Here is a 27,898-nt window from a genome sequence, read left to right as displayed (position 1 = left end):
CAGGCCCCTGTAAAATAGTAATCAAGTAGGGAAGAGATGGTTCGATCTCAAATGTTCAAAGTCCCACCAGAATTTGATGACAGCATTAAAGCAAAAGCTCAGAGATAGGGGTGAGATAACCTTGATGAGGAAAATATATAAACAAGCCAAGAAAGCCTGTAAGAAAGAAATTAAAGTGAGGGCATGGGAGGATCTCCTCCAGGCGAATAACAGTGGTAAATTTTGGGAGATAATTAATCAGCCTTTTTTGTTCAGGGTCGAGTTATAGTGTGATAGATTGCACCATTGCCCCAGCACATTCGGCTCAGACTTTCAAAGTATCTATGGTAATGTATCAGAAGAGCTACAGACTCCTGATGTGAAATCCCCTAGAGGAGACTATGTCTTCACTTTCTCTGAGGAGGAGATATAAAAGGCAATTGCAACTATGTCAAAAGATCAAGCACCTGGCCCTGATGGGGTCCTGGTGGATATATATATATATAAATCAAAACAGGCAATCCCTCAAAATTCTAAACCGTGTGTTTACTGATGCATCTATAAAAGGGCCTCCATCCTCTTGGTAAATGTCCATAATCATCCCCATTTTTAAGAAGGGTTCTAGATCAGACCCAAAATTTTAATGACCTATCTCCCTTATAGATGCAACGGCTAAGGTCATAGGTAGAGTGATCCTCTCTAGGCTAACAGAATACCTTTGTTAAGACGGAAACACTTCCAGTATATAAGACCAGCTTTGGTGTATTTACAAATGCTCTCAAGTCCTCTACTATGATTTAATGTCGCAGGTTTTTTAGTAGGAGCCCTTAGATTTAAGAAGAGGCAACTCAGTGAAATATTATGCTGATGTTTACTGTCTGTGATATGTAGCTGATTCAGAACAGTTTTATTTATGTCTATGTTTGTAAAATATTTTGTTTAGTGAAAATATAATATGAATTATTTTTAAGAATGTATATGTGTGGTTTTATCGTTTTAAGTAACCAAATAAGGTATTTTTGACTGACTGACCTCCAAAACCTCAATGATTCTGGTTAAGTCAAAACACAGCTCTAAGAAAATCTCTGCTCAACCTCCAGTAGCTATGGCACAAATAGCATGCAATCCTCAGAGAAATATGTATTAAGTTGATGCAGTGGCAACAATTTTAAAGTAAAGAACACAACATAATAACATTTCCAAACCACTGAAGAAAATAGAGATGAGTAAAAACATACCAAGTGCTTTAAAAGAGGTTTACAGAAACCAGAGAATATATTTTTTATGTTTTATGGTAAAAGCGCTCTAAAAGATAAAATGACTTTAAAAACCAATAGTTAGCAGTACCCTTAGGGGCTCATTAGGATGGCGGGAGGAGGCACCTCCGCGGTGCTGGCAGAAAATGTAATTTTCCACACGCCAGCAGCGGTCCTCATGCCCGCCATATTATGATGGGCAAACATAGCCCATTTCCCGTCCGCCGCGGTGCGATGTGAACCGCCATAAAAATGCACCCACGTCCTTGGCGGTGGGAGCCAATAGAGATCCACGAATGACGTCCCGTCTGCCATACAAAGCAGGATGCCCCAAATAGCCCGGCACACCGCAGCAGAGAAACCACCCAATCGGAGACGGCGGAAGCACGACAGTGAAGCGAAAACCAGTCTCCCGGTCCCCTCAACCCGGCCCGCAATGGATCCAGCTCTACAAGCCTTTCTGGTGCTGTACCTGATCCACTACCAGCAAATAATAGACCATAGCGGACAACGCCGCAGGTACACAATCACACAACTCTGCACACAACCACAGCACACAACTCCTGGGCTGACATACGGTTCCTGTGCACATCAAACACTCTGGTGGGGACAGGAACACATCCTCAAGTGTACCCACACATGTCCTACCTGTCACAAAATCACCCCTCCGCATCCGGGTCACCATTCAACGGCAAAATCACAGCAGTGTCCCGGTCCCATCAGTGGTGCAGACACGGGAAAACCTGCGCAAAATGTAGTAGGCAGGGCCAGCGCCAGACATGGGCAGTCCACAAAGAGTAACAGGGCCCCACCTCCACCTTTCACACACTACGCCCCCACACCCATTTGGGGACATGCTTTGTGCTCCTCCAGTGCCCCCCCCTGCACATTTAACCAGCCAGGTGTACCCAGACCCTGCACCACACACACCAAACAACCAGGGAGCCTGTCTCAGAAGGTGGGGGTGAAGAGGAACACCCTGCACAGAAGCTCAGGCGAAGGGCATTCCTCCTCCTCACGCCTACTCTCCACTCATGTCAAGCAAACTGAGTCCAATCACAAAATGAACAATCATACTGCATATGAACAACCACTTAACTGTACATACTGCCTGTCAAGTCACTCAGACACACACCACATTGACACACAGCCACATACACATACCAGATGTTAGCAGCAATGGAGGACAATAAATAGGCTAGCCAAAAGTAAAGTGGACAGTGCTGGAAAGCCATGGAGCAAGCCACAAAGCATGTGCACATCACATGCAAGAGAAGGAACATATCACACCATCCTTAGGCCATCAAATCAGACATGGGTGGCACAGTGAGTGGAATTGAACCAACGTGACCTCTGTGCAACAACTCAGGGAGACATCAAGGCAAGCCATGCATAGGCACGGGAATGATAGGAAGTGTCTGAAGTCAAACAGTGATCAGCCACACACCTTTCTCAACTTACGTGACATGTGCATGTCATCAGCACAACACACATGGCTAATTGTCACACTCCCTGACTGTCAAACACAAGTTGGATCCTTCATACAGACCTCTCCTCTACCCACCTCACACCCGCACCACTCAACAGCAGTGTTAAACACACAGAATGGTGCAAATGATGTTCTTTGAGTACACTGACAACCAATCACACTCCCTGGGGTGCATCTATAAACATCACACACACATTCAGGGATGCCTGAACCAATACTGACACAAAAACGATAGCCAAACACAAACCTCTCAAACAACATACACAGAAGTCCAATAAGCCCACGTATGGCCAGCCAAACAGTGGAATGGCAATGGGACCCCAGACAGAACAAGAGTGCACAACATTGTCACTCAGGACCAATGCACAGACACCATACCCCAACACAAACAAGAAGTGCATCATCCTGGGAACCAAATGACTATAATGCGGCGCAGACGCAGTGGGTGACTTTGGGGTACATGGTGGCTAAGCGCAATATCGTACAGTTGTGGGGTTCCCCGAGGCCGCCTACGATTTCGGTATGGAAGGAGAATATGGATTGGTGTATGTTCAGGGAAAAGACGGTGTATGTGGCGAGAGGCAAGCCTGGGAGGTGGACTAAGGTGTGGGGTCCATGGAATTCCTACCGTGGAAATATCTGCGCTCCGCCTCTGCCGCGGGAGGTCGACGTCGCTTTGTCCCCCTAGCCGCACATTCTACGCAATTGTGTATGCTTTGTCAATTTTCTCCGCTGCCCCCCACTACCACCTCCTGTCAAGAGTTATTCCAGATAACATGGGTCTTCCCCCATCCTGGGGAGCGCACGCTGCTATTTCGGACTCTCATTGCCTTGTTTGTGTGTTATTGTTTGTTTTTTAATAGAAAATATGAAACCGTCCTTTTTGATCGCCCTTGGACTGTGGCCGCGGCCTGTTATATGTGCTTACGAACTTTCGGGAGCTTTTGCTTCTGGCTCATTTGAATGTATGGCGTTGCCTTGCTGGCTCCCGGGCTTTCTAGCGGCCGGCCCTTGTGGTTGTAGGCCCTTGTTTGTATCTTTTTTAATGTGTAATAAAGGTTTCTTATAAAAAAAAAAAAAGAAGTGCATCATCTCAAAACAATCATGAACACAAACTGGGATCAATGGGACAATAAGCTAACACAGACAGTCACACCACACCACCCATCAAGTCAACATGGTGTACCACATGCATGCACATGCACAATCCTTACAAGTGACAGGCCAAATATAGGAAAACATAGCACTAGTGTGCCCTCAAAACAAGGCCAGTAACCAGAACACACCTTGCTGCATGTGACACCCACACATGTAATGCACACCACACTTGCAACACACATCAGAATGTATCACAATGCACAAACTACTTACACGCAATGTCATGCAAATAGAAGATCACACACAGCCAACACAGGCCAAACACTGCATACATCCACAACAAAAACACAACAGTTGCACATGCCAATCCATCACATTGAAAACTCAGCTGGACATCAGGGGATGCACACCAGGCAAGTACAAGGCAACATACACTGACAGAACTGCATGCAGGCCAAATAGTGTGTGCACACCAATCAAATCAGTAGCACACACATCTCAGTGTCACACCATGTACTCCCACAACACAAATCAGCACAGCACACAGACAACATCACACTCAGGAAGGGTAGCAGTACCTCAGCAAACGCACCTACAGCTAACCTAACACTCACAGATGCACAACTCAGGGACACCCAGGTGCAAACAACATGACCGGAGGACTGTGCAGCACAAACATTTGCACTGCACATGAGCAACCATGACTGCAAACCAGTACAAGCAAATCACACATAACTAATTGAGAAACTGTCCTGTGTGCCACATTGGTCCTGTGCACAGATCAGCACCACAAAGCATAGTGTAACAAATGAAGCGGCGGGGAGGCTCACACACTGGCAACCCAAGGGGATAGGTGACATGAGAGTGAAGTGGTGTGTGCGTCAGTAGTGGACAGGTCAGGAGTGTACTGTACACAAATACATGGAGGAGTCACTCACAATGGGTAGGCATCAGAAGCAAAGGTAGGGGATGGTATGACTCCACATCCCACTATCATACTGGAACCAAAAATAGCTCAAGTGACAGCAATGCATGGGAAAACTCACCAACAATGTCAGTGTGGCTGAGCAGGTCTGCACAGTGAGCACAAACAGTAACAAGACACATGGCTGATCAACAAAACACAACACATACTTGGCTGACACACACTCTGTATAGTCACAACTGGCAGCAACAACAAGTAGGTATCCCCCTGGAGGGCAAGGACACACCAACACACTACACAGTGCACAACCTACAACTCCTACATGTGCACACTATCACAAGCACAGGGCTGACAAATCAAACAAACAGGCACTCAGCTCCTGGGTCATACATGTGTGCAGTTGGCATTGCAGGGGCACACACACATCAACACTACTGACCAAGTCACCCCCTTCACACTTCATGACCACTGAAGTGCACACATTCAAATATACCCATGTGACTAGGAAGACAGGCCATCACAAGATAACCATACATCAACACTGCTGTTCACACATCAAGAAAGATAACACAGACATGATGGACCCTGGCCAGCCTGCCTGCAATCCTGTGGATAGAATTCCCCTCTGTGCTAGTAGTGCACCCTAACATGACGTGTACAATTTAGCAAACCTGACCATATGATGAGTATGATAATAGTAGATCATCACAAACACACATCATTGCACCCTCAAACATCAGAATGAAGAAGAACTAAAGGGCCCCTCACCACTGGCAAACCCTGAAAAAGTAAAAGAAGCAATTGGCAAAGAAAGTGGCATACTGAGCATGTGTCACATGAAATCATACCCATACAGAAAAGATTTTATTAATCAAGGACACTGACAAAGCCGACAACAGGAGGAACTGTCTTTATTACATATTACCCAGATAGGCATCAAAAGCAGACAACAGGAAGGCCAGTGGCCAGTCCATAGTTCAAAGTAGGCACGTGTGCATGAGAAGCTGCACAGGGAATGGGCAAACAACATGACAAACAGCAAGGCCAGTGGCCAGTCCATAGTTCAAAGTAGGCACATGTGTGCATGAGAAGAGGCTCAGGGAATGGGCAAACAAAGTGAAAAACAGCAAGGCCAGTCCATAGTTCAAAGTAGGCACATGGATGCATGAGAAGCTGCACAGGGTATGGGCAAACAAAGTGACAAACAGCAAGGCCAGTGGCCAGTCCATAGTTCAAAGTAGGCTGATGTGTACATGAGAAGATGCACAGGAAATGGGTGACACTTTACACTGCCATGGGAAGCAACACAGGTAGGGGGATAACAATGGGCAGTCCAGGCACCACTGTGGGAGAGTAGGGGTGGGAGGGGGACTCAGCCTCATACTTGGCTGTCAGTCAGACGGGGAGGTAGTTGACCGTCAGGGACAGTTGGAGGACTGGACCTGGGAGAGAGAGGACCACCTGAGGTAGAGGCATCAGTGGCTTTGTGAGCCGGAGTGCTGCTTGGACCGGGTGGTGTGGTGGCACGTGGAGATGGAGACATGCTGCCGTGAGACACAGTGTGGGAGGGAGATTGTTGAGGGGTGCCTTTCCACTTCTTGGGGATTCAATAGGTAATGAGTGTCTCCGATGGAGTAGGAATTGTGGCGGGCACAACAGACTCAATCTCCACCACAGGTGCATCAGGTGCAGGTGGTGTGCTCCCTCTGGGGATCTGCTGGATCGGCCGGTACGCTTGGCCTGGCCTTGCCTTTTCCCCTCCATCCCCTGTTGACCAGGTGAACGCCCTACAGTGCCCTCCTTTCCCAGCTTCATGGGGGTGTGGGTGGGAGTTGAGGTTGTGGGTGAATCTGCCTTAGAGGGCTTTTTTTTGCGGACTCTTGGCAGGCACCAGCTTCACAGCCGGCACGGCAACTGTCTGCCTGTCTTTGGGAGACACTTTTGGGATGGGAGTGTCCTTGGATGGGGCTGATTTTGAGGCATGTGAGCCTGGAGCCTGCTTCTTGGCTTGATGCCCTTGAGTGTCACCTGAAGGGATTTTGCCTTCGCGCTCCTGTGTCACTTTAGTTTGTTTGGGGGATGGTGTCTGTGCTCTGGCCCACTTGGGCTGCAGCTGTTGTGTGCTGCTGTGTGATGTACCTGGAGCCTGTAGGCTGTGGTGTGTGGTCACTCTCATCAGATGTAGCCACTGGCAGGGGGGTTGTCAAAGGGACTGGAGCTGCACTCTGAGCCTGTGACAGCTGAATGGCTGCCGTCACTGTAGAGGACAAAGACTGGAGAGTTCTGTGTAGCCCACCCATGTCTGAATGAATTCCCTCCATGAAGGCAACTACCTGTGCCAACTTCCTGTCATGGTCTTGGAAGGCATTCAGGAAGTTGTCTGGCCCACACACATTTGATGCAAAAGGTCCACTGCCTCAACACTGAGGGCAGCAAGGGGAGACAGGGGCAGGGGCAACGGTGCCTGGGGGGGGAAGGACACTCTTCACTTCTTACTGGTGCAAGCACGTGCAGCACTAGTGGAAGTAGCTGGGAGGGTGGGCACTGGACGATGTGTGGTTGAAGAGGAGGCAGATTTCCCACTCCCTGTGCCCGCCAACATCGAGGATTCATGGCTGGTGTCAGATGACATAGAGGATGGTGTTTCTGGGCGTAATTCCTCAAGGACACTCCTGTCCCCCTCCAAGGCGCTGGTCACATCAGTGTCAGTGAGATCATGTGTAGCAGTCATGCAAAATGCCTCGCCGCTGGTGTCTGTCCCATGTCCTTCTGGGCCCTTGGTAGATGCTGCAAGAGACAGAGACGTAGATTCAGTTTAGTGCCATACACACAAACATCATATGCAAGCAAAGCACAAAACAAGATGATGATACCCCCAAGTTGCACAACACCCTGTGCAGTAACATTGTGCAACCTTAATTCAAAACTCAAAAGGTGCCTGGTAGCATGCATACTTGGCATTATTGACCCATGTGATGTCCACACAACCAAATAGCTTGCCCATGCCTCATGTAACCTGACATACAGATCACTTTGAGCATACCTAGGTCCCTGTGGGTGAAAAATATGCACATCCCAACATGTTGTCACAGTCACATATGGAGTCAATATAAGGGGACAACACAGATACAGACTCCAAAGTGTCATTTAGCAATGGCCATGAGCTCCTGCCATCCACCATGTCATGCTTTTGTGGACAACTACAGTTGCACATTGGTGTCAGATGTGTAGTTCTCACGATTTAGACCTCATGCACTGCACACATTGACGAAAGCACCCTCAGATGAGGTACACTGTAGTTTACTGCCATGAGATTTCCCTGACTTCCCTAATGCAACTGATGCCATAAGGTCACAACTCAGAATGCAAGGTCAAGGGCCATTACATCAATGACATGAAAAAGTACATGTAGCGAAAAAACATGACAGCTGCACCCAACACAGAGGCCACTTATAAGCCATTGCATCACACTGGCAACATCACAAAGCTCAACACTGGCTCAGGGTTGGAATACATGCATGAGATAATCATACATAGATGCATGCAGGTATGAGGATGGCCATCTCATACACAAGCAGAATGCCAGCACAGAAAACAAGGTGAAAATGGCCCAGATCTGCAATGCACTATGTGAGGGAGCAAGATATACATTACATTGCAAAGGATGTTTTGGGGCACACTCACTGTGTCCAACACTGCACACCCCTCAATGTCCTTGGCCTGTGAATGGCTACCTGTGTCATGGTGGTCACATATGGGGACGATTTTACAATCTCACACCCTTTTCCCAAAGTCTGTCATGTGCAATACACATACCTAAGATAGCTCATTGAGGAATAGGGTAGCAGACAACCCATATGTCTCACTCTGTCCATTCAGTGATGGGTCCCTTACAAATTTTGCAGTAACTGTGCAGGCCAGGGGGTCTCACACTGCGGCCTAACGTGGGCCATCAGAGCTGTCCCATGCATGTACAATATGAGAGGGCAAACAGTGCCTACACATGCGAGTCAGTACACAATATGATGAAAATGGGAGGGGAACGTTTCAAAAGTACAACAATCTGCAGTTTCATAGGTGAATTTCCACCAAGAGTGTCACCCTCTGGCATTTCACACTTTTGCAAACTGCTGACATATCCATGGTGGCAATATTAAGTCAAACACACTTCCATCAGTACCCTCTGGAGTGAAACCCATTGTAATGTCACAGATGAGCCTGTGAAGAACCTCATGGACCCAAACATCCATTAGCACAGGCAATTTCTGTCCTGACTCCCACTCACCAAACTTGCAGTGTCACTGTATGGCTGCAAAAACACTGCATGTCCCTCCCATCCTGATATGCAGCCAGGGAAACGTGTACAATAGGCTACAAACCCCTTTCCTCTGAAGTCAGCATGATAGGCAGTGTATAACACATACCCTCACTCTCAGGCACATACTGCTGCAGATCAACTTCATTCATGCACTCCGTGCACTCCCCTACTTTCACTTTGAAACACTTACTATGACATCAGGAGCACCATATAGCCTCCCATACTGTATGAGCACCTCGTCCATCAGGACCTCCAGCTCCTCCATGGTGAAGGGACGGGCTCTGTTGTTCTCAGTCCCCGCCATCACTGGTTCCAGGAGACAGGAACAGCAGCAGTTGGTGGTGAAGGGTGTGAGTCAGCAGTGTCTGGAAGCAGTGGAAATGTGCGTCTCTCTCTTACACATATATAACCCCCTGGGGTTGTTTCAGTGGTACTAAGCTGCTGCAATTGGTGTTCCAGGTCAGCTTTTTTGAAATGCATCCAATAACCAGCCCGCAGTAGCGGAGCATGCCTACTTCTATATTCATAATTGCATTTGGCTACCATGATTGTGTTTGTCATTGGCTGTAAGGGCATGGGCATTGGCAGTAAAACACCACAGGGGCCAGGCGGTTGCTACCGCGATTGTGCATCTTACAGTTGCATCCAATGGCCAGCCCAGTGGCAGGGGAGCACGCCTACCACTATTCTCACAAATGCACTTGGCTACCGTGATTGCGTTTCCCATTGGCTGTAAGAGCATGGGCATTGGCGGTGACACAGCGCAGGGGCCAGGCAGTTGTTACTGTGATCGTGCATCTTATAATTGCATCCAATGACCGGCCCCGCAGTAGTGGAGCACGCCTACTGCTATTTTCAATAATGCATTTGGCTACCGCGATTGCGTTTCCCATTGTCTTTAAGGGCATGGGCATTGGCGGTGACACACCGCAGGGGCCAGGCGGTCGCTACCGTGATTTGGCTGCTTGATATTGGTGCCCATGGCCGTGATTGTGTTGGCGGACCACACCAACTGCTATTTTACAATGTGTATATCACTACCGCGATTGCGGTGGGCATTGGCGGTGACACACTGCAGGAGCCAGGCGGTCGCTACTTTAATTTGGTCGCTTGAGATTGGTGCTCATGGCCGTGATTGTGGTGGCGGTGCACGATTATGGCACCTATGGACACATCATGCAGTGGCAGTGTCAATGGCCAGTTCAAAACAGTGTACAGTAGATACATGAATCATGCCACCAGATAGTGCTAAGCAATTCTAGTGTGATATTTAGCACACTGATGATTACACATGCCATGTCAGTGCATACGATTACAGGCATGTACTCACTCACATGTCACTTATGAAATTGTTGTGCATGTACACACATCTGTGGTGTGATGGACTCCCACATGTGTACACATTTCAACTGCATTAAAGGGGGACAATATTTAGAAGGCAGCATTAAGCCCAAAAAAGTGGTTTAGTGCTGCCTCGTAAATATGGAGCAGACTCCTGCACCACAGAACGTCACAAAAAGTGATGTTCTGACGGCGCAGGGAGGCTTATAAATAAGGCCCTGAGAATTTAGGGGCAGATTTACAAGAAACTGACGCATCTCTGCGTTAGAGCAGAGATGCATCAGTTTCCCTGCGCCTGCGTGCAAAACCCTTGCACCACCATAGATGTGTCGTATTTACAATACACCGCATCATGGCCAAGAATTGACAGATGAATCAGAAATTCTGACGCATCTTTTGGTGAAAAAGTCACGCATTGCTGGAGTTGTGTCGCAAGCACGACGCAACTCTAGCAATGCATGAGGAGGCCTATTCTTATTGTGCTGCGTCACTCCTTACGCCTGGATTTGACGCAGTGGCATCATAGAAGTGGCGCAGTGACATTTTGTAGAATTATTTTTAGATTTCACTGCGTCACTTCTACGAGGCTTTCCTGCGTGGGAATGCCCACCATGCATACATTATACCTGACACAGGTATAATGTGGCGCAAGGCTTTACAAAGTGACGCATCTCCCTAGATGTGTCGCGTTGTAAATTAAGGGTGGGCGGACAACTCCGTTCCGCCCACGGAATGTGCGGAGATTTACCCTACCACCTTCCGCGATAATAGGTGGAGAAACAGGGCAAATCTCCGCACACTCAGGCACAACGATAGTTGGCGCAGTTCCCAGAAGAAGACGTGCTGGAGGAGGATGGAAGCCCAGGGATGCCACCGATAAGGTAAGGTTATTTAAAAATTGCTTTTTTAAAGTATTTAATACTGCGGGCGGGAGGCGGGCGGGAGGCAGGCGGCTTGCGGGATGTGCGTAACGGATCTATATGGAGAGTGCGGAGATTGGTTCCATCTCCGTGCCTCTCCGCGTAGGTCCCTTACGCACATTACGCCCGCCCTTATTGTAAATGGACCGCAACGTGGCACGTTGTTTACGCCTCCGCTGCATCTCAAAAAGTGACAAAACGGCGGCGCAAAAGTGAAGCAAGAGGCTTGTAAATCTGCCCCCTAGTGTTTATACAAAAATGCTTATCTTGTCAGTCACATTTAGGGTCATCGGTGTAAAAGTGTGAGTGTCATTGAGGGTTGCCAAGCAAAATGCACAGTCTGAATTTGTGTTAATTCTTAGTCATTTTCCATGACCAGTCCTACCCGATAAACACTTGGAAAGGTCCTCTCAAAAATATCGGGTTCATTGTGATTCCTAGATGAGAATGGTTTACAACAACTCCTCCTAATTTTAACCTTTGTGTAGGGGGAAAATGTGCAAAAGGAAATGTGTAAAAAGTTAACTATGCACATAAAATATATAGTCCTCCTAGTGGACAATCTTTCCACCAAGTGAAGAGGCAAAACAGTACTGTCTGACATCTTTGACTTTGGTAAAGTTCCAAGAGTACTCTTTGGGAATCCAGTGAACCCCCTAGATTTGGAGACCTATTCCAAACACAGGCAGTCAATCTTACTTTTTAAGATCAGCTTCGTGAATCAGGCACTTGAATTGTGAAGCCACGGTGTATTTTTACAATAATCAAACACGGCAACTTTAAAAACACAGCAACTTTGAAATCACAGCAGCAGGCTATTCTGCAAGTTGGCATCTGGTCTCATTCGAAATAACTACGAGAATTGGAACTTTCTTCCCAAAAGCCAATATTAGCACTTTCTATTTTGCACATATGTTTGTGAATGATTTTTTGGCATTTAAATTAAAATTTCTCCGCTTGCGTTCCTTTGAAGCCAACATTTAAAACAATAACATCTATGAAATTATGAAAACACAAACTTCTCTAGAGGTGCCTGTAAAAACCCACACACAGTCTGTCGAGCAAGTCACTTAACTCACAAAAAATACAAATTCCTATTTATAGTGACATTTTGAAAGAAACAATACATACCATAATATGTACTGATATATTCAGCCAGTTCTTGAAGTCAAATAAATGAGAAACTTAATTGTTGCTTGTGTTATAATAGGTTCAGAACACAATGCACTGGACTAGGAAGCATAATACACCAATGTAATGCATTACTATGGTGGCTCCCTGAGGACTGTATGGCCATTCTGATCCCATACTACCAGGAAATGCCCCTGGGTATGTACTTCAGAGACCCCATAGCGGTGTAATCCCTTACCAGTTTCAGAATGTGTGGCCAATTCAGGCAAAGCATTGCCTAAAAACAAAACCAGTGGGGCTCCGTGACTGCTCTGCCTGGAGATTGCTGTCCCTTGGTCGCAGTCACTGGCTTGTGTGGGGCCACATCCACATTTTGTGGCTTTCTGTGGCCTCCCACCAGGGTATTCTGGCATAGGTTTTTTGAAAATTGGAAATATCTGACACATTTTTCAGGGAGTATGATCTCCTTCCCTGGGAAGCCATATTTATAACCCGTTGGCACCAGCCCATCACAACCCTTTACAAAGCTCAGGTTGAATGCCTGCCTATATGTTCTTGACTGTGTTTGGCTATTGTTAAGATATTTTAGACTGGCAAAGCAAAATAATTGGCTCCTACTTTTTAGATGAACATTGCCCTCTTTAAGTCAGTAGGTTGTATTCATTTGCACCTTTGGAGAAGGTGAGGTGCACCCCCACAGCAAAACATCTGGCCAGGAAGAGTCTGGTAACAAGGCTATGACTCTGGAGGAAGACCTGCTGCTCTCAACAGCCTATGAAGAAGATAAATCTGTTCCATTCATTACATGTCCATGGAGCATTCTCCTAAACCTGAGGAATAGAGTGAAATCACAGATGAAGCCTGTGTGGGAGGTTATCACAAACAAATAAACTGCCCAGTGTCCATGATGATCCTGTTGCCCAGATGAGAAAAACAAACTTCAAACATCAGTTTCAACAGTCATTCTAAATCTATGAATGATGTCAGATGGCATCTCCCTAGCTTTACTGAACAATTTCATGACATTAGGAATGGGATTGAAAACTTTGACTATGATCATAAATTCATGAAATAGGGAGGAATACATTTCGCAACTCTGAAGACCAGAGTATTTTCTAGCCTATATCCAGAAGCAATGGTACATTGGTTTCTTGCTTTGGATTTGGAGACCATATCGTCCAAAGCCAGAAAGACACTTTCAGGCTGCCTACCTGATCGAGGGAACGCGAATCCTCCCTGCCGCCGCCGCCACAGCTGATTTCAGGAGCGGCCGCAGTGTGCAGAGGGGAGGGGAGGAGGAGACAACTACATCCCCCAAGCTCCTTCGCGCCGGAAGCCCGCCAGCACCATCCACGCCAGCGCCTGGAGGCGCATTTATTCTCGGACCACCCCGGCAGAGCGGTTGTCCGTCCAAAGCCAGAAAGACACTTTCAGGCTGCCTACCTGATCGAGGGAACGCGAATCCTCCCTGCCGCCGCCGCCACAGCTGATTTCAGGAGCGGCCGCAGTGTGCAGAGGGGAGGGGAGGAGGAGACAACTACATCCCCCAAGCTCCTTCGCGCCGGAAGCCCGCCAGCACCATCCACGCCAGCGCCTGGAGGCGCATTTATTCTCGGACCACCCCGGCAGAGCGGGTGTCCGTCCAAAGCCAGAAAGACACTTTCAGGCTGCCTACCTGATCGAGGGAACGCGAATCCTCCCTGCCGCCGCCGCCACAGCTGATTTCAGGAGCGGCCGCAGTGTGCAGAGGGGAGGGGAGGAGGAGACAACTACATCCCCCAAGCTCCTTCGCGCCGGAAGCCCGCCAGCACCATCCACGCCAGCGCCTGGAGGCGCATTTATTCTCGGACCACCCCCGCGACGCGGGACGCGCGCGGGCGCAGCCGGGCTAAGCCCGGGCAAAGGGCGGGCCCTCTTAGGCCCTCAGAGGCCTGAGGAGACTGGACTGGGCCAGGGACGTTGGTCGTTTCGTCGGATAAACTTCAGGACATTGTAAGCACACCATTGTTAATACTTATTATTATTATTCGGACAGTTAGGCAATAGTGTTATATGTATATGTGGGTTAATTTTACATACACAATAGATGTTATTATCCCCCATCCATTGCCGTAATAGGAATTTTATTGACTAACTATTATAAATGCTATGGTAATTAGTTAAACAAGTATAAAAAAATTCGTCATTATCCATTTGTGCGTAGCTACCTAGACCATATTGATAAAATGTCACGTGAAACCAGAAGTAGTAAAGCTATGTCAGGTAGTTCCAAATTAACTGGAACCTTAGATGATTTTATAGTTCGTACAAATACACTGATAGATCAGGGTATTGTCCTTATGGAAAGGAGGGTCTCCCAAGATCTTGCCCAAGCAAAAAGGTCATCAATGGGCCATATTGCTACAGCTCGCACCCCAACGCGAACCCTTGAGAATATTACTACCAATTCTAACACACGGCATATTAATGCAGAGGTTCACGGTATTACAATGGCACTCTCCGATACTCAAGATTGTAATACTCCTGATCCACAGGGTTTGGCTATTATAGAAAGCATCTCGCTAGCCCCTCAGACAGAAAACCAGACAGCAAACAATAATATCTCAAGAAAAGGGATAAGGGAGGGAGCAATTCCCAAAAAAATAACAAGTAGACGATTAAATAAAAAATATCCCGCTACTAAATCTATTAAGGCTTCTAAGTCAGGAAAGTGCAAAGAAAATAATATATCTAATGCAAGAGGGTCAAGGGAAGGCAAGGGCCAAGAACCGGGGAAAGGAGGAGTTGCCCCTAAGACACTACCCATGAATATTGTAGATGACAGATTTTTAGATAACTCCTTAGCTGACATTTTATCTGTTAATCTATCAGCTGAAAGTATAGGCATAAACATAGGGAACGAAGATTCCCTTATATTGACCTTGTCAAAAATATTCAAGACCTTGCTCATTCCTATAGAAGAAAGACTAATCGGGATAGAAAAACAACTTATAGAACTGAGGAAAGAGAAAAAAGATGAATATACTAGCAATCAAAAAAAGGTAACTCAGGTTCCAGCCCCTATTATCAATGCACAGGTACCAAAAATACTTAACAATGACATAGAAAAGGAAAGGAATACAGCCCTAAAGGTCTCTATCAACAATCCTATCATTATTGACGTAGATGAAAATAGTGCAAAGTCCATAACGTCATGTGAAACAGCTAAAAAGTTGACTCCTTGTAGTATCTCTACAAACAATAACGTCATCACGCACACAGAAAAGCGCAGGAATATTAATTTACCTCCTGAAGCATGTGATTATGTAGTTATTCTAACTGGGGTTCCGGAATTAGGCTCATCAGTCTTCGAACCTTATGTGGCGCTCAAAAACAAAGTGTCACATTGGCTGAATAACAATCATCCACTACCACCAACAATAAGAAGCAATATCTTAATGGTAGAGAGGGTCCCCTGGGTAGGCCATAATAGGAAAAAAATACAAGGGGACTGTGTGATTGTATCATTTGAGGACCCTCGGTCAGTAGGACATATCTGTTCGGGAGTCCCAAGGAATAATGGTTCACTGATTGTAGCAAGACCCCTGGCTTATTTTTATCCACCAATGGAACACCAAGATAATGCATGGAGCTGGTTAAGGGACTCAAATCCAGATAGGGGTGGAATTGGGTGTGAATTTTTCGGGAACACATATCCTAAAAGATGGGGAAGGGAGGGGGATGATGGCTGGACTTTAATACAACGTAGGGCAGGGAGGCCCCAACATGCCAACTCTCAGTATCACAGAGAATGGATGGGCCCACAGTACACTCAACCTTTAATTTCTTGTTACAATAGGTTTAGTGGACTGGAGGGCATTGATTGACTCCAAGTACATGGGGAAGGACACAAATCCACACTCTGTACATTTGTTTTACCCGTAAATTCACCCGTGGCTTTAATAAGTCCCCTTAGGACGCCTGATTATTCAAATGGTTCATTTCAATTACTATCAACTGGTATACAGGGGGGAAACACTATATCTAAAAAAAAACCCTTGGAAGCTCCTGAACCCACACTCAAAGTGGAACAAACAAAGCATCAAGAGGCAAACGATCCTAATAGCAATAGATCAGACATACCGAGAAGATTAGGTAAATCTTCATCGGCTGCTAGCTGCAGCTCAAATCAAGGCCCTTCTATGGCCAGGATTGTTTCATGGAACGTTGCAGGAGTGGGTTCAAAAACAAGTGACCCCGAATGGAACCTTTATATAAACTCCTTTGAAATATGCGTTCTACAAGAAACATGGGCTACGACAGCTAGGCATAGGGTTGGATATAGAACGTATCAGTTGGAAGCAGTTCCATCAGTAAGAGGGCGTCCATCAGGAGGGCTAATAATATGGGTTAGTGTGTCCATTAATATAGCCATACAGCAATTAAGAACCGATTCCTTAGATATACTCGGTCTAAAAATGGTTACCATTGATAATCGGATGATCCATCTTTTTAATATATATAATCGACCATGCCCATCATATAAGGAGTCACCATGTATTGACAAATTAGAATCAATACTGGATACGTTGGACCCGGAAGCAAGCACGATAATATGTGGGGATATGAACTGCAACTTTGAACCCATTGCCGGAATGAATAAATTGTATGAGGATGAAGATAATGCTAATGGCATACCATCCTTATCTAGTAATGGGACAGTTGCAGGTTCTACCCTAGCTTTCCAAATTACAAGGGTACTGGTAAGCCATGGACTGAGGGCATGTAACGGGCGTTTTCCTTCTGACAGTCCCAAGGTACCCACTTTCACGAGACGTAATTGCCAAAGTTTAATTGATTATGTTATTATTTCCATGGACTTGTGGCCATATACAAAAGACTTGATGGTCAAAGATAGATTTGATAGTGATCACCATTCCTTGGAAGTCAGCTTTGCAAAGAGCTTAATACTGGGTCAGGAAGTAGATGAGGGAGGACACCAACCTGTCCCAGATAATGTTATATTAAGTAATAATCGTCGGTCCGTTAAATGGGCATACATACTGGGACAAGAAGATTTAGTGGCAAATATTTATAATTGCCTTACTAATGTATTTGACATCTATAATCCCTCCGAAAGCGAACCCGGTTTATTTCTTAAATTACATAAAGAGTTCTTTAATGAACTATTAGAACTCATGACTAGAAGACCAAAAAAAAGAATGGGTGCTGTGAAGCTGCAGCCTACAGGTAAACCATGGTTCAACAAAGAATGCCGAACAGCAAAATCAGCTTTGATAGATTCGGTCAAAAGTAAAAATACTATGGTAATTAAAGAAAATAGGAAATTATATAATAAGGTGCTGACCAATGCAAAGCGTTCATGGGATGAGGAATTATGGTCCGGTTTGCTGATGGCAGCTAAAATGAAGGACCAAAAGCTATTTTGGGAAACAGTGGCTAAGGGTAATCAAAGAGAGAAAGGTTCGAGAGAAGTTTATCTTAATGAAGCAACCTGGATAGACCATTTTACGAACCTGTACGCCGCCCAAGGGACTGCTAATGCAGTGCAGGAAGATCATGCTGTGTTGCTTACAGAGGTTGAATCTACACATATAGTTTTTGATTTGGTGGAAACAAAAATAGCTATCAACTCTGTCAAATATGGGAAAGCTCCTGGGCTGGACAAAGTACCAGGTGATCTGTTCAAGCATGAACTAGATGTCTGGGTTCCCTACCTTAATCATCTGTGCAACATTGTTGCTGCTGGGGAGACAATTCCGGACACATGGAACGGGGCGGAAATTATTACTATTTTTAAAAAGGGCGATAGAAGCAATCCTGCTAACTATCGTCCCATAAGTCTTTTAGATATTACCCAAAAAATTTATGCTAGGCATATACTAAACCGCATAAATACCTGGTTGGAAGAAGAACAAATTTTAACGAAATATCAGGCAGGTTTCAGAGTAAAAACAGGAACCATTGACCAAGTCCTAAGGCTCTGTTGTTTGTATTGGAAATACGTCGTTATTCGTAAAGGTCATTTGTATGTGGCATTCGTAGATTTACGGGCCGCATTTGACCTTATACCGCGAGACCTTTTATGGGTATCTTTGAAATCCCAGGGGATCCCGCTAGGTCTACTAAAATTGGTTATTGGACTACATATGGACAACTATGCAAAGGTGAGGTGGGGTCCTACTGGGGAACTCACAAAAGCTATCCCCATAAAAAGAGGAGTACGCCAGGGGTGTGTACTGGCGCCAACCCTATTCTCCCTGTTTGTTAACGATATACCATCTTATATGGAGTGTAGTGATAACGACGCTCCAAGACTAGGGGGTGAACGGGTTTCTTCCCTTTTGTTTGCAGATGACACCATTCTCATTTCCCAAACACCACGGGGCCTTCAAAATTTGTTAAATAGATTCCAGTCGTACTGTTCCTTGAAGGGCCTAGAAATTAATACAAAAAAAACGAAATACATGGCACTGAGCCCACATAGGAACTTCAAGAAAAATTTAATGTTAAATGGCCAGAAGCTTGATTATGTGCAGAATTTTATATATTTAGGTGTCTCTATAGACTCTTCCTTAGCTTGGAGACCGCAGCTAGAAAAGAATAAGATCATCTTCAAACAAAACTGTTTACCAATTCTTAAGAGACACAAAGAATGCTTGAATAAGGCAGTGACCCCTGCGATAGAGATTTTCAAGTATAAAGTCCAATCAGCAGTATTATATGGGGCGGAATTATGGGGTCCTGTATGTAGACATACATTTGAAAACCTTGAGAACAAGTTTCTTAGGGGGCTGATAAAAATACCTACAAATACCCCTTTAACACCACTTCTCTTGGATCTAAACCTGAAACGAACAGATCAACACGCAATATTGAGACCATTATTGCTGTGGGTTAGATTGTGGACGACCCCAGAACTACTCAATTACAAGAACGGCCTGAAAGAAGTCATGGATCTTGACAATTGTAACAAAGTTTATTGGTTCAAGCATGTAAGAATTTGGTTAGGTACAATTGGATTGGCCCATTTTTGGAATGATCCTGAGGCTATGAATTCGTGCTCCAAGAAAATTGTTAAATCATCTTTCTGGTCATACGTGAGCAACGAATTAGTATATGCAAGAATTCATGGACCGCTAACTGAAAAGTTCCTATTGTTTAAGGATGTCGCATCTTTTGAACCATTTTTAGACGAGATCCATCCGCCTTTATCAAAAACCTTGTACCTAAAATTTAGATATGGTACCCTTAGAACTAAGGCCTTTGAAAAAAGCTGGGCGAAATCAGGAAGTGATCTCTGTATCTCATGTACTCATGGTACTAAGGAAGATGATTTACACATACTTCTATTCTGCTCCAGCTATGTAATACCAAGGAAAAAGTGGATAGCACCACTCTGCCATAAAATAGGCTCTAGATCATACAAGGAGGCTGGCAGAATTTTAAAAACTGACACCAGCCAGGTGATAGTTTTTGGAGTTAGTAGGTTTCTTCTCGCTGCTAATTTTATTAGAATAAAGTTGGGTCTACATTTTTAAAGAAAAAGATAAATCGAGGCGATGCATTATTTGATATTCTCAAAAAGACCATGATATTAAAACATGTAATTGCTGCTTTATTTTCCAACTAGGTATATGTGGTTGTTGCTTTTTATGAATTTCATACGAATTTTTAAGAATTCTTTTTATATAAAAAATGTCCTAGCGGTTACTGATTTAATACTATTTTAATAGTTTTTAAATTATATTTATTGTTAAATTGTATTTTTAACTTTGTAAATTTTCCGCCCGGGTAAAATGTGTTTGACAAAGATTATGAAATTAGATATTGTATACACGGATGCTATGGATATACACGAATAGGTTAGCTTATTTGACTTTTTATTTACTGCTTTTCTTATTTTTTTTTTGTGCTAGCAAATGTCAAAATGTAAGATAACAAATGTTTCTATTGCTCTTTTATGACACAAATGCGTCGAAATAAAGATTTAAATGAATGAATGACTAATATGTTGTGCAATATTAAAATGCGTTTATTGCCCCTTGTCACTGACCAATAGAGGCCAACAGTCTCATTAACTGCACATTATAACTTTGACATTGGACTGTACTTTGGCACTACACAATTCAGTGGTGGATGCAGAGCCTTGGCGCTTTGAACAAAGGTGTGGAGATGGAAACGCGTAAATGTGTTAAGTGTATCATATCATTTAACAAGAAAAGAGGTTTTGAACACATTGCCCTCACCAATGACAGATTGCACATCACTGGTCCCATTTTTGTGAGTGCAATGTTTTAGTTCATGTGATAGGCTGCTGTGAGAGATTAAGAGGGGTTCATGCACCAATAACACATAATAAATATTCAGTCTCCAAACAGATGAGGGCACATGCAGTGGCTTACACACACCTGCAGCTTACACACACCCGCAGAGTGTGAAGCATAACGTCTTATGCTCTTGTAGGGATTTATGACAAAGCAGTAAACTCTAGGGGGTAGCAGTTCCTATGAATAGAATAAGTCGGCCAAATGTAGTTGCTTCTCTGGTTCTTTCAGAAAAAATCTCTTTGAATAGATAGGAATTTCTTTTGAAAAGATACAGGAAACACGGGGGAGATTCCTCCTTTTAGAAGAAGTGCCCTCACACACCCTCGCAGGTGTCATACTTCATCATCGGGTTTTGATCATCGTGGGGGTAACTTATAATTGACGTGCTTTGACTTGTGGCCCATTATGACACTGATAGATATCCTTGTGCCACGTTTTGCTATGCACGCCGATGAAGCCAGCCTTCATGATTGGTGGGGTATGATATATTCAAATTATTTGTTTTTCAACATTTATGTGCACTCATTGCCAAGTGTGTGTGTGGATTATGTATAACATTTGACAGGATTATCTGATGCTCGCATCATTAGCGGTATTCCTTCTGGATCTCAGCCCTGCACCAGGTAATACCACTTATAATTTATAAGTGGTATTACCTGGTGCAGGGCTGAGATCCAGAAGGAAAATATTCACTTGCCCTCTCCCCGTAAAGCAAATTATTACCTGACCATAGCTACTCCATAGCCTGTAAACGGGGATCAGTATTGTCTAGTCTATTTGTACATGCCCTGTGGTAGCAACACGGAAGGCCAAAGGGGTTGTGGGCGGTATATGGAGAAGCGCTCAGTGACGTGGTAACGTCATGAGCATGATTGCCCTATGGGGACAGAGGGGGTTGTAACCTGATTTGAACGACGCGCACAGAGGCATGCGGGTCAAATGCATGTCGGCCATCATCATTGAGTGTAGTAGTCTAACACATGAGTATCTGATGTTTGGTGAAGTCAACGTGAGATGTGGAGGCCATATTAGGAAAGGGAGGGCTGACCGACCCTCGCATAAATACTGCGTCTGATGACGTGCGGGCTTCAAAATTGTTAGGGCCATCAATCATAGGTCTAGTGTTTATAGACCTGGTGTATCTGGTGAAGGTGAAGGCTGGGCAAGAGATACAGCTGGAGACTCCAATGGTGGTGGACCTGCTCTTCAGACTGCACTGGTTGGTCCTCCTCATGGTAAGGGGGAGTCTCTACCTGTCTAGAGGCTTCCACATATCCTACCTCAACAGTTGACTCTACAGCCTCTGCCCAGAGTCATCTGGTACCTGATCTTGTTTGTCTCTGGGCAGGTGCATGTTTCCTGCTTGTGTGTGCTTCCTCTTCCTCGCTGGTGGCAAGCAGCTGCTGTGCCCCCCTTCCAGTTGAGAATCTTCTTCTATGCCATAGTTCCTGCTATGCTGATGGTTGGCCAGCTCGGGCCACTGAAAAGAATGAGGAAAAAAGTTTGGGGGGATTTGGTTTTCTACAGGAAAAGCAGAACTGAGGAGGATACTGTTGCGGTGAAAGGATAACTCAGAATGGTTTCCACTTTCTGTATGTAGTTTCCTGGTTGTTGTGGTAGTGAGAGATCTAGGGCCCGATTCACAGAACAAACTTAAGACAAAATCCTAAACTTAGTACCATTTTGGTATTCACAGAATGCACTTACTACTTCTGGTATTCACAGAATGAACTTACTACTTTTGCGATTCACAGAATAAACTTACTACTTTTGCTATTCACAGAATGGATTTAAGACTACTAACTTTACGTCCGCACTCGGGCCGGAAATTCCGGCCCGGAGGCGGGGCTTCCGGCCTGAAAGCGGGGCTTCCGGCCCGGAGGCGGGGCTTCCGGGCCAGAGGCGGAGCTTCCGGCCCGGAGGTGGGGATTCCGGCCAGTGGCGGAGATTTAAAATCTCCACCTCTGGGCCGGAAGCTCCGCCTCCGGCCCGGAAGCCCCGCCTCCCGGCCGTAAGCTCCGCCTCCCGGCCGGAATTTCCGGCCCGAGTGCGGACGTAAAGTTAGTAGTCGTAAATCCATTCTGTGAATAGCAAAAGTAGTAAGTTTATTCTGTGAATCGCAAAAGTAGTAAGTTCATTCTGTGAATACCAGAAGTAGTAAGTGCATTCTGTGAATACCAAAATGGTACTAAGTTTAGGATTTTGTCTTAAGTTTGTTCTGTGAATCGGGCCCCTACACTCTGATCGGTACCTCACATGCATGGTGGGGATTGTACACGTGGGACGATTGCAGAATGGACACAACTGAACGTGTGAGAGAAACCTCTGCATGTAGGAGAAAGCCCTCTGCATTCAGAGAAACCCAAAAACATTTAGAGGATCCAAACAAGTATAATAGAGATTGTTGCTGTGTGTTGTTTATGTCTTAAAAGTGCATTTTTGAGTATGTATGCTCTGAGTAGGCCTGGGCAACATTCTTATTACACTGGAGTAGTCAGAGTAATTTCAGCAATTTCACATTGCTCTAGTGATGCAAAATGACAGAAGGTTTCTCTATTATGCGTGCCTATGTAATTAGAGTAATTTGGGAAAAAATGCCTACCGTAAGAGTACAGTAGCAAATAACGAGGTGCAGTTGGCTGCAGCTATTTGTGTTCTGTTGCAGTTAGTGCTATTTTCTTAGTGCAAAATGCATCCTTGGGTCAATTTTAGTTGTGAGGGAGCATTAGCACTAATGGCATTAAATTCAGGATTACACTCCTCGCACAATTCCACATAATCTCATGTTATTTTTCTGCAATTTCCTCCAATTACACTCCATCAAATTACTCCCATCCCTAAGCATAAGTGTACTATGTGAAAGCTTGTACTTAAGTGTAATTAACTAAAAGTGTTTGAATGTTACAGGAAATGAAGTTGCAATTTGTTTTAAATGAATGATGCTTGTTTGTTGATGATATTATGGAAATTAAAAAGAGATGTCTCAGGATGTGTCATACAGTTCATACGTTATCAGTAAAAATGTGCATTTGTTGGACAACATAAACGTCGAAACTGTGCAAGACTGATTCTACACACACCATTGGGAAATGTTGACCTGAGTTCTGGTTAGCTCACAGTGCACCATCTGTACCCCTAACCTAGCAAGTAATCAGATGGTATGTGCAACCTTAGAACATGACAACACTGACTCCCCAAGGAAATCATGGAAAAGTATCTAGAAGGGAGACACAAGAAGTACTCAAATTGGCATTTAAATATTTATTGAAGCAATAAGATTCTTGTTTAAAATATGTGTTCTGCAGTAATCAATAGAAGGAAACAAAACAGAGTATTCAGCATCATGAGAATGGTAAAGGAAATGAACAATTCAGCCATTGTGCTGTTACATAGAATATATGATCGCATATAAGTACAGTGAAAGTCATGCTCCTACTCAGTGCTCCCTATGCTAGTGTGCCTATGGTTGGTACATTTGCCAGAACCCCTTCAGGGTGATCTAACTCCCCAGTTACCTGTGGGTATGTTTAATCTGGGAGCCGTCTTGGTGTAGAGCTGGGCACCATCCTTCTAAGGAGGTAAACGGAAATCATCTAGGCTGAAAATCCGGCATGGGGCCAAACCTCAATGGTGTCAGCCAAGTGCTCCCCTAACTAGGCAAAGGAGTGATGTTGTTTATATAATAAGCTTCACCTATGTCGAGATGTCGAAGTCTCAGTCAGGCTGTGATTATCGATTCTATCATGACAAAGCTGTAGCAGAGCAATCATAATAAACAACATCATTTTGCACGGTAAACTTTACCTTTCATACAGAATATTCAAGGCTCTGATATTATGCCTATGAAGATGTGCAAAGGTAAGCAAAGTTATTTCATGGTACATTATCCATACAAGCATACAAGCAAATGTGTCTCAAATGTCAACGTTAAAGAAAAGATGTCCATTTGAAATATGAGCACGGAAAATGGTGGAGTTCCTTAGGTCTGGGCTAAATTTCCGTTCCGCTCGTGGAAATTGCGATAATTGGACATTTTCGCATTCCGCAGAGAGCGCGAAAATGTCAAAATTTCCACATTCCGCAGCTTAGCGATAATTTGTTTCTTGCTCGCGGTGTAAAATAATACATTCTCGCGTGCGCGATCGCCTTACCTGAATCCCCGCGTTCGCCGACAAGTTTTCCCGATCCGGTCGCGTTCTCCACGAGATGTTGGATTGTTGGTAGCAATTTGCGCTGTCTCGCGACAGTTCGCGCCCGCAGTAACGTCATGCGTTGCGCTATCACGTCTTTCTTCTCGCGATCATGCACCGCGAGAAGAGTGAAAACAAGATGGCCGCGCCCGCGAGCAACCGCATGGGTAAGTTGGCGAGCCGCGACCACGCTGAAAATACCGTGAACGGGCGGGAAAAAAACTTCCGCATCTTCGCGATATTTCCGCGTGTTTGCGGAGATTTTTAACATTTTCGCGAAAATTTGCAACAGTCGCTTTCGCAAATTCCGCCCACCCCTAGTGTTCCTGCTTGGGCCTAATGGGACCACATGACAGATTGTATAAACAGAGAGTGTGGTAGTCCACCATTCATCATTGAAAAGAGTGTTGATCTACATAAATTCCCAATCAAACTAGCAGCTCCAAAAAAGGAGTTAACTATTCGATTTAACACAGGTATACCCTCACATCAATGTTGTGTCCCATTCCAGGTACCTGGATGGTGACATACATCAGGTTCATAGCAATATATAAGACCTGTCGTATTCAATGTTGTGCAACATATAACAGGCACAGCAAACTTTCACACAACTTCAGAGGAGTACACAAGCACCCCAGTATGGTCAAGACATCTGAAATGCGACTTAAGGATACCAAAAGAGGGTTCAATAAGAGCTCAGGTACGTATTTGTGCCCTATTGTACCTCTGTTCAGGCAGTGTTGTTAGACCATCGGGTGTGAGGAAATGGGGAGAAAGAGCATACCAGATCTCCCCATGCAAAATGTATTAAAAGGGGTCTCTATTTTTAATGTAACATATCATGTCTATGTACATGCAGTGAGTATCAAGGTAATGTCTGTTTTGTGTTGTAGAAGTTAATGAATATGTTTGAGATGTCACCCCCAGATGTGATGTGCATGTAACCCCCATTTGAGATGTTACTTACTAATTAGCCACATGTCACCAAAATCCCCAGCAACCAAGCAACATGTAACAGGTGACTGACAGAAGATCTAGCTGTCAAGTGTGCTTCCAGCAAAGTCAGCGTAGTCATCATTGAAGCAGTCCCTGGCATTGCAGACAGTTTGCATGTTGATAGAGTTCCAGCAGTGTCTGTTGGGGAAAAGGTGCGGTGTGTGGGGAGGTGTGCGTAGCTTACGTGAATGATGTCAATGGCACCAACCAAATGAGGGAAATGGGCAAAGGCATAGCATTTGCTTGCCACCCTCTTCCTATGTGCCAGTAACAGTGGCAGTCCCTGAGACTTCATGAACAGGAGGCAAGCTCTATTTCAAGCCCATGGAGATACTCAGCAACAAGTAAAGAAAGTTCAGTCTAGTCCTTTCACTGCCCAAGGCAGAAGCAGCAACTGCAGGCCAACCCAGCAAAGCAACAACACAGCAAAGCAGCAGTACTCCTCTTGGCAGTTCTTCCAGAACTTCTTCTTGGCAAGTTCCTTGATTCAAGTGAGTTCCCTGAAGTCTTTTGTCTCCCTGAGACTTCCAAAAGGAGGCATCCTCTACTTCAAGCCCTTGGCAAAAACTTTAGCAGCAGGACGATGAACGTACAATCCAATCCTTTCCCTTCCCAAGACAGAAGCAGCAAGCAGCAGGCCAACACAGCAGAGCACGCAGCAAAGTGAAAGTTCCTCCTGGCAGCTTTTCCAGATCTTCTTCCTGACAGATTCCTTAGTTCAGCAGTAATCTAAAGTTCAGGGGTCTGAGCCCCAATATTTATACCACATTTCCCTTTGTTCTCTGGTGTCAAATGTCTTTAATCTCAGTCCAAACCTGTTTTGTCCTCTCTGGCCCAGCTTCCCAGCAGGAGGTGGAGACAGCATTGTGCAAGGGAGACAGGGCCTATTCAGGTGCAAGGGAAATCTCCTCCTACCACTCTAAATGCAGACCAGGCCTATTCAGGTGCTAGTGAAACTCCTACCACTACTATGAATGTCTATTTAGCCCAGTCCTGACTCATCCAGGAAAGGCAGGACACACCTCAAACCACCCCCCCCCGTGGCAGTCTACAGTGAATGCACATCCCCAGCCCATGTCACTCCAAAGCCAGACAGTCAATCCACAAACCAGCAGAGGCACAGAGGATGACTAAGCAAGAAATTACTCAGTTTCTAAAAGTGGTATTTTCAAACACACAATATAAAGACCATCTTTACTAAAAGATGCATTTCTATATTCTGAGTTTGGGCATACTAAACTCCATCTTTCTATCTTGTCCCCATGGGAACTTAAACTTGTAAGATGTTACAAAGTATTTCCCATTCTATCCTAAGGGACAGATAGCCTTTCAATAGTGAAAAACTAAATACACTGTTTTTCACTATCAGGACATGTCATACGCACCAGTACATGTCCTTCCTTTCACATACACAGCACCCTGCCCACGGGGGTAACCTTGGGCCTACCTTAGGGGTGTCTTACATGTAAGAAAAGGGAAGGTTATGGACTGGCAAGTGGGTGCACTTGCCAAGCCGACATGGCAGTCACAACTGCACGCAGACATTGCAGTGACAGGTCTGAGAACCCACTGAAAGGCTGCTTGTGTGGGTGGCACAATAGTTGCTGCAGGCCCATTAGCAGTATTTGATTTACAGGCCCTGGGCACACACAGTGCACTCTTTAGGGACTTATTAGTAAATCAAATAAGCCAAACATGGAAACACTAATCCATTTACGTAATTTACCAGGAGACTATATGCACTTTGGCACTGAATAGCTGTGGTAAAGTGCCCAGAGTCCTAAAACCAACAAAAAAGTGTAAAAAAACAGGGGGCCGACCCGCTAAAAAAGCCAAGTCTAACAGAATACAACCTACAAAACAAAATAAGTGCATGTTTATTTTTCACATCCATGAAGGTGCTCTCTGTGACCTGAAGGTATGAT

This window comes from Triturus cristatus, chromosome 5_1 (genome assembly GCF_964204655.1).
Source record: "Triturus cristatus chromosome 5_1, aTriCri1.1, whole genome shotgun sequence".
Lineage (NCBI taxonomy): Eukaryota > Metazoa > Chordata > Amphibia > Caudata > Salamandridae > Triturus > Triturus cristatus.
The sequence above is the reverse complement of the archived record's forward strand: the minus strand, read 5'-3'. Positions refer to the sequence as shown.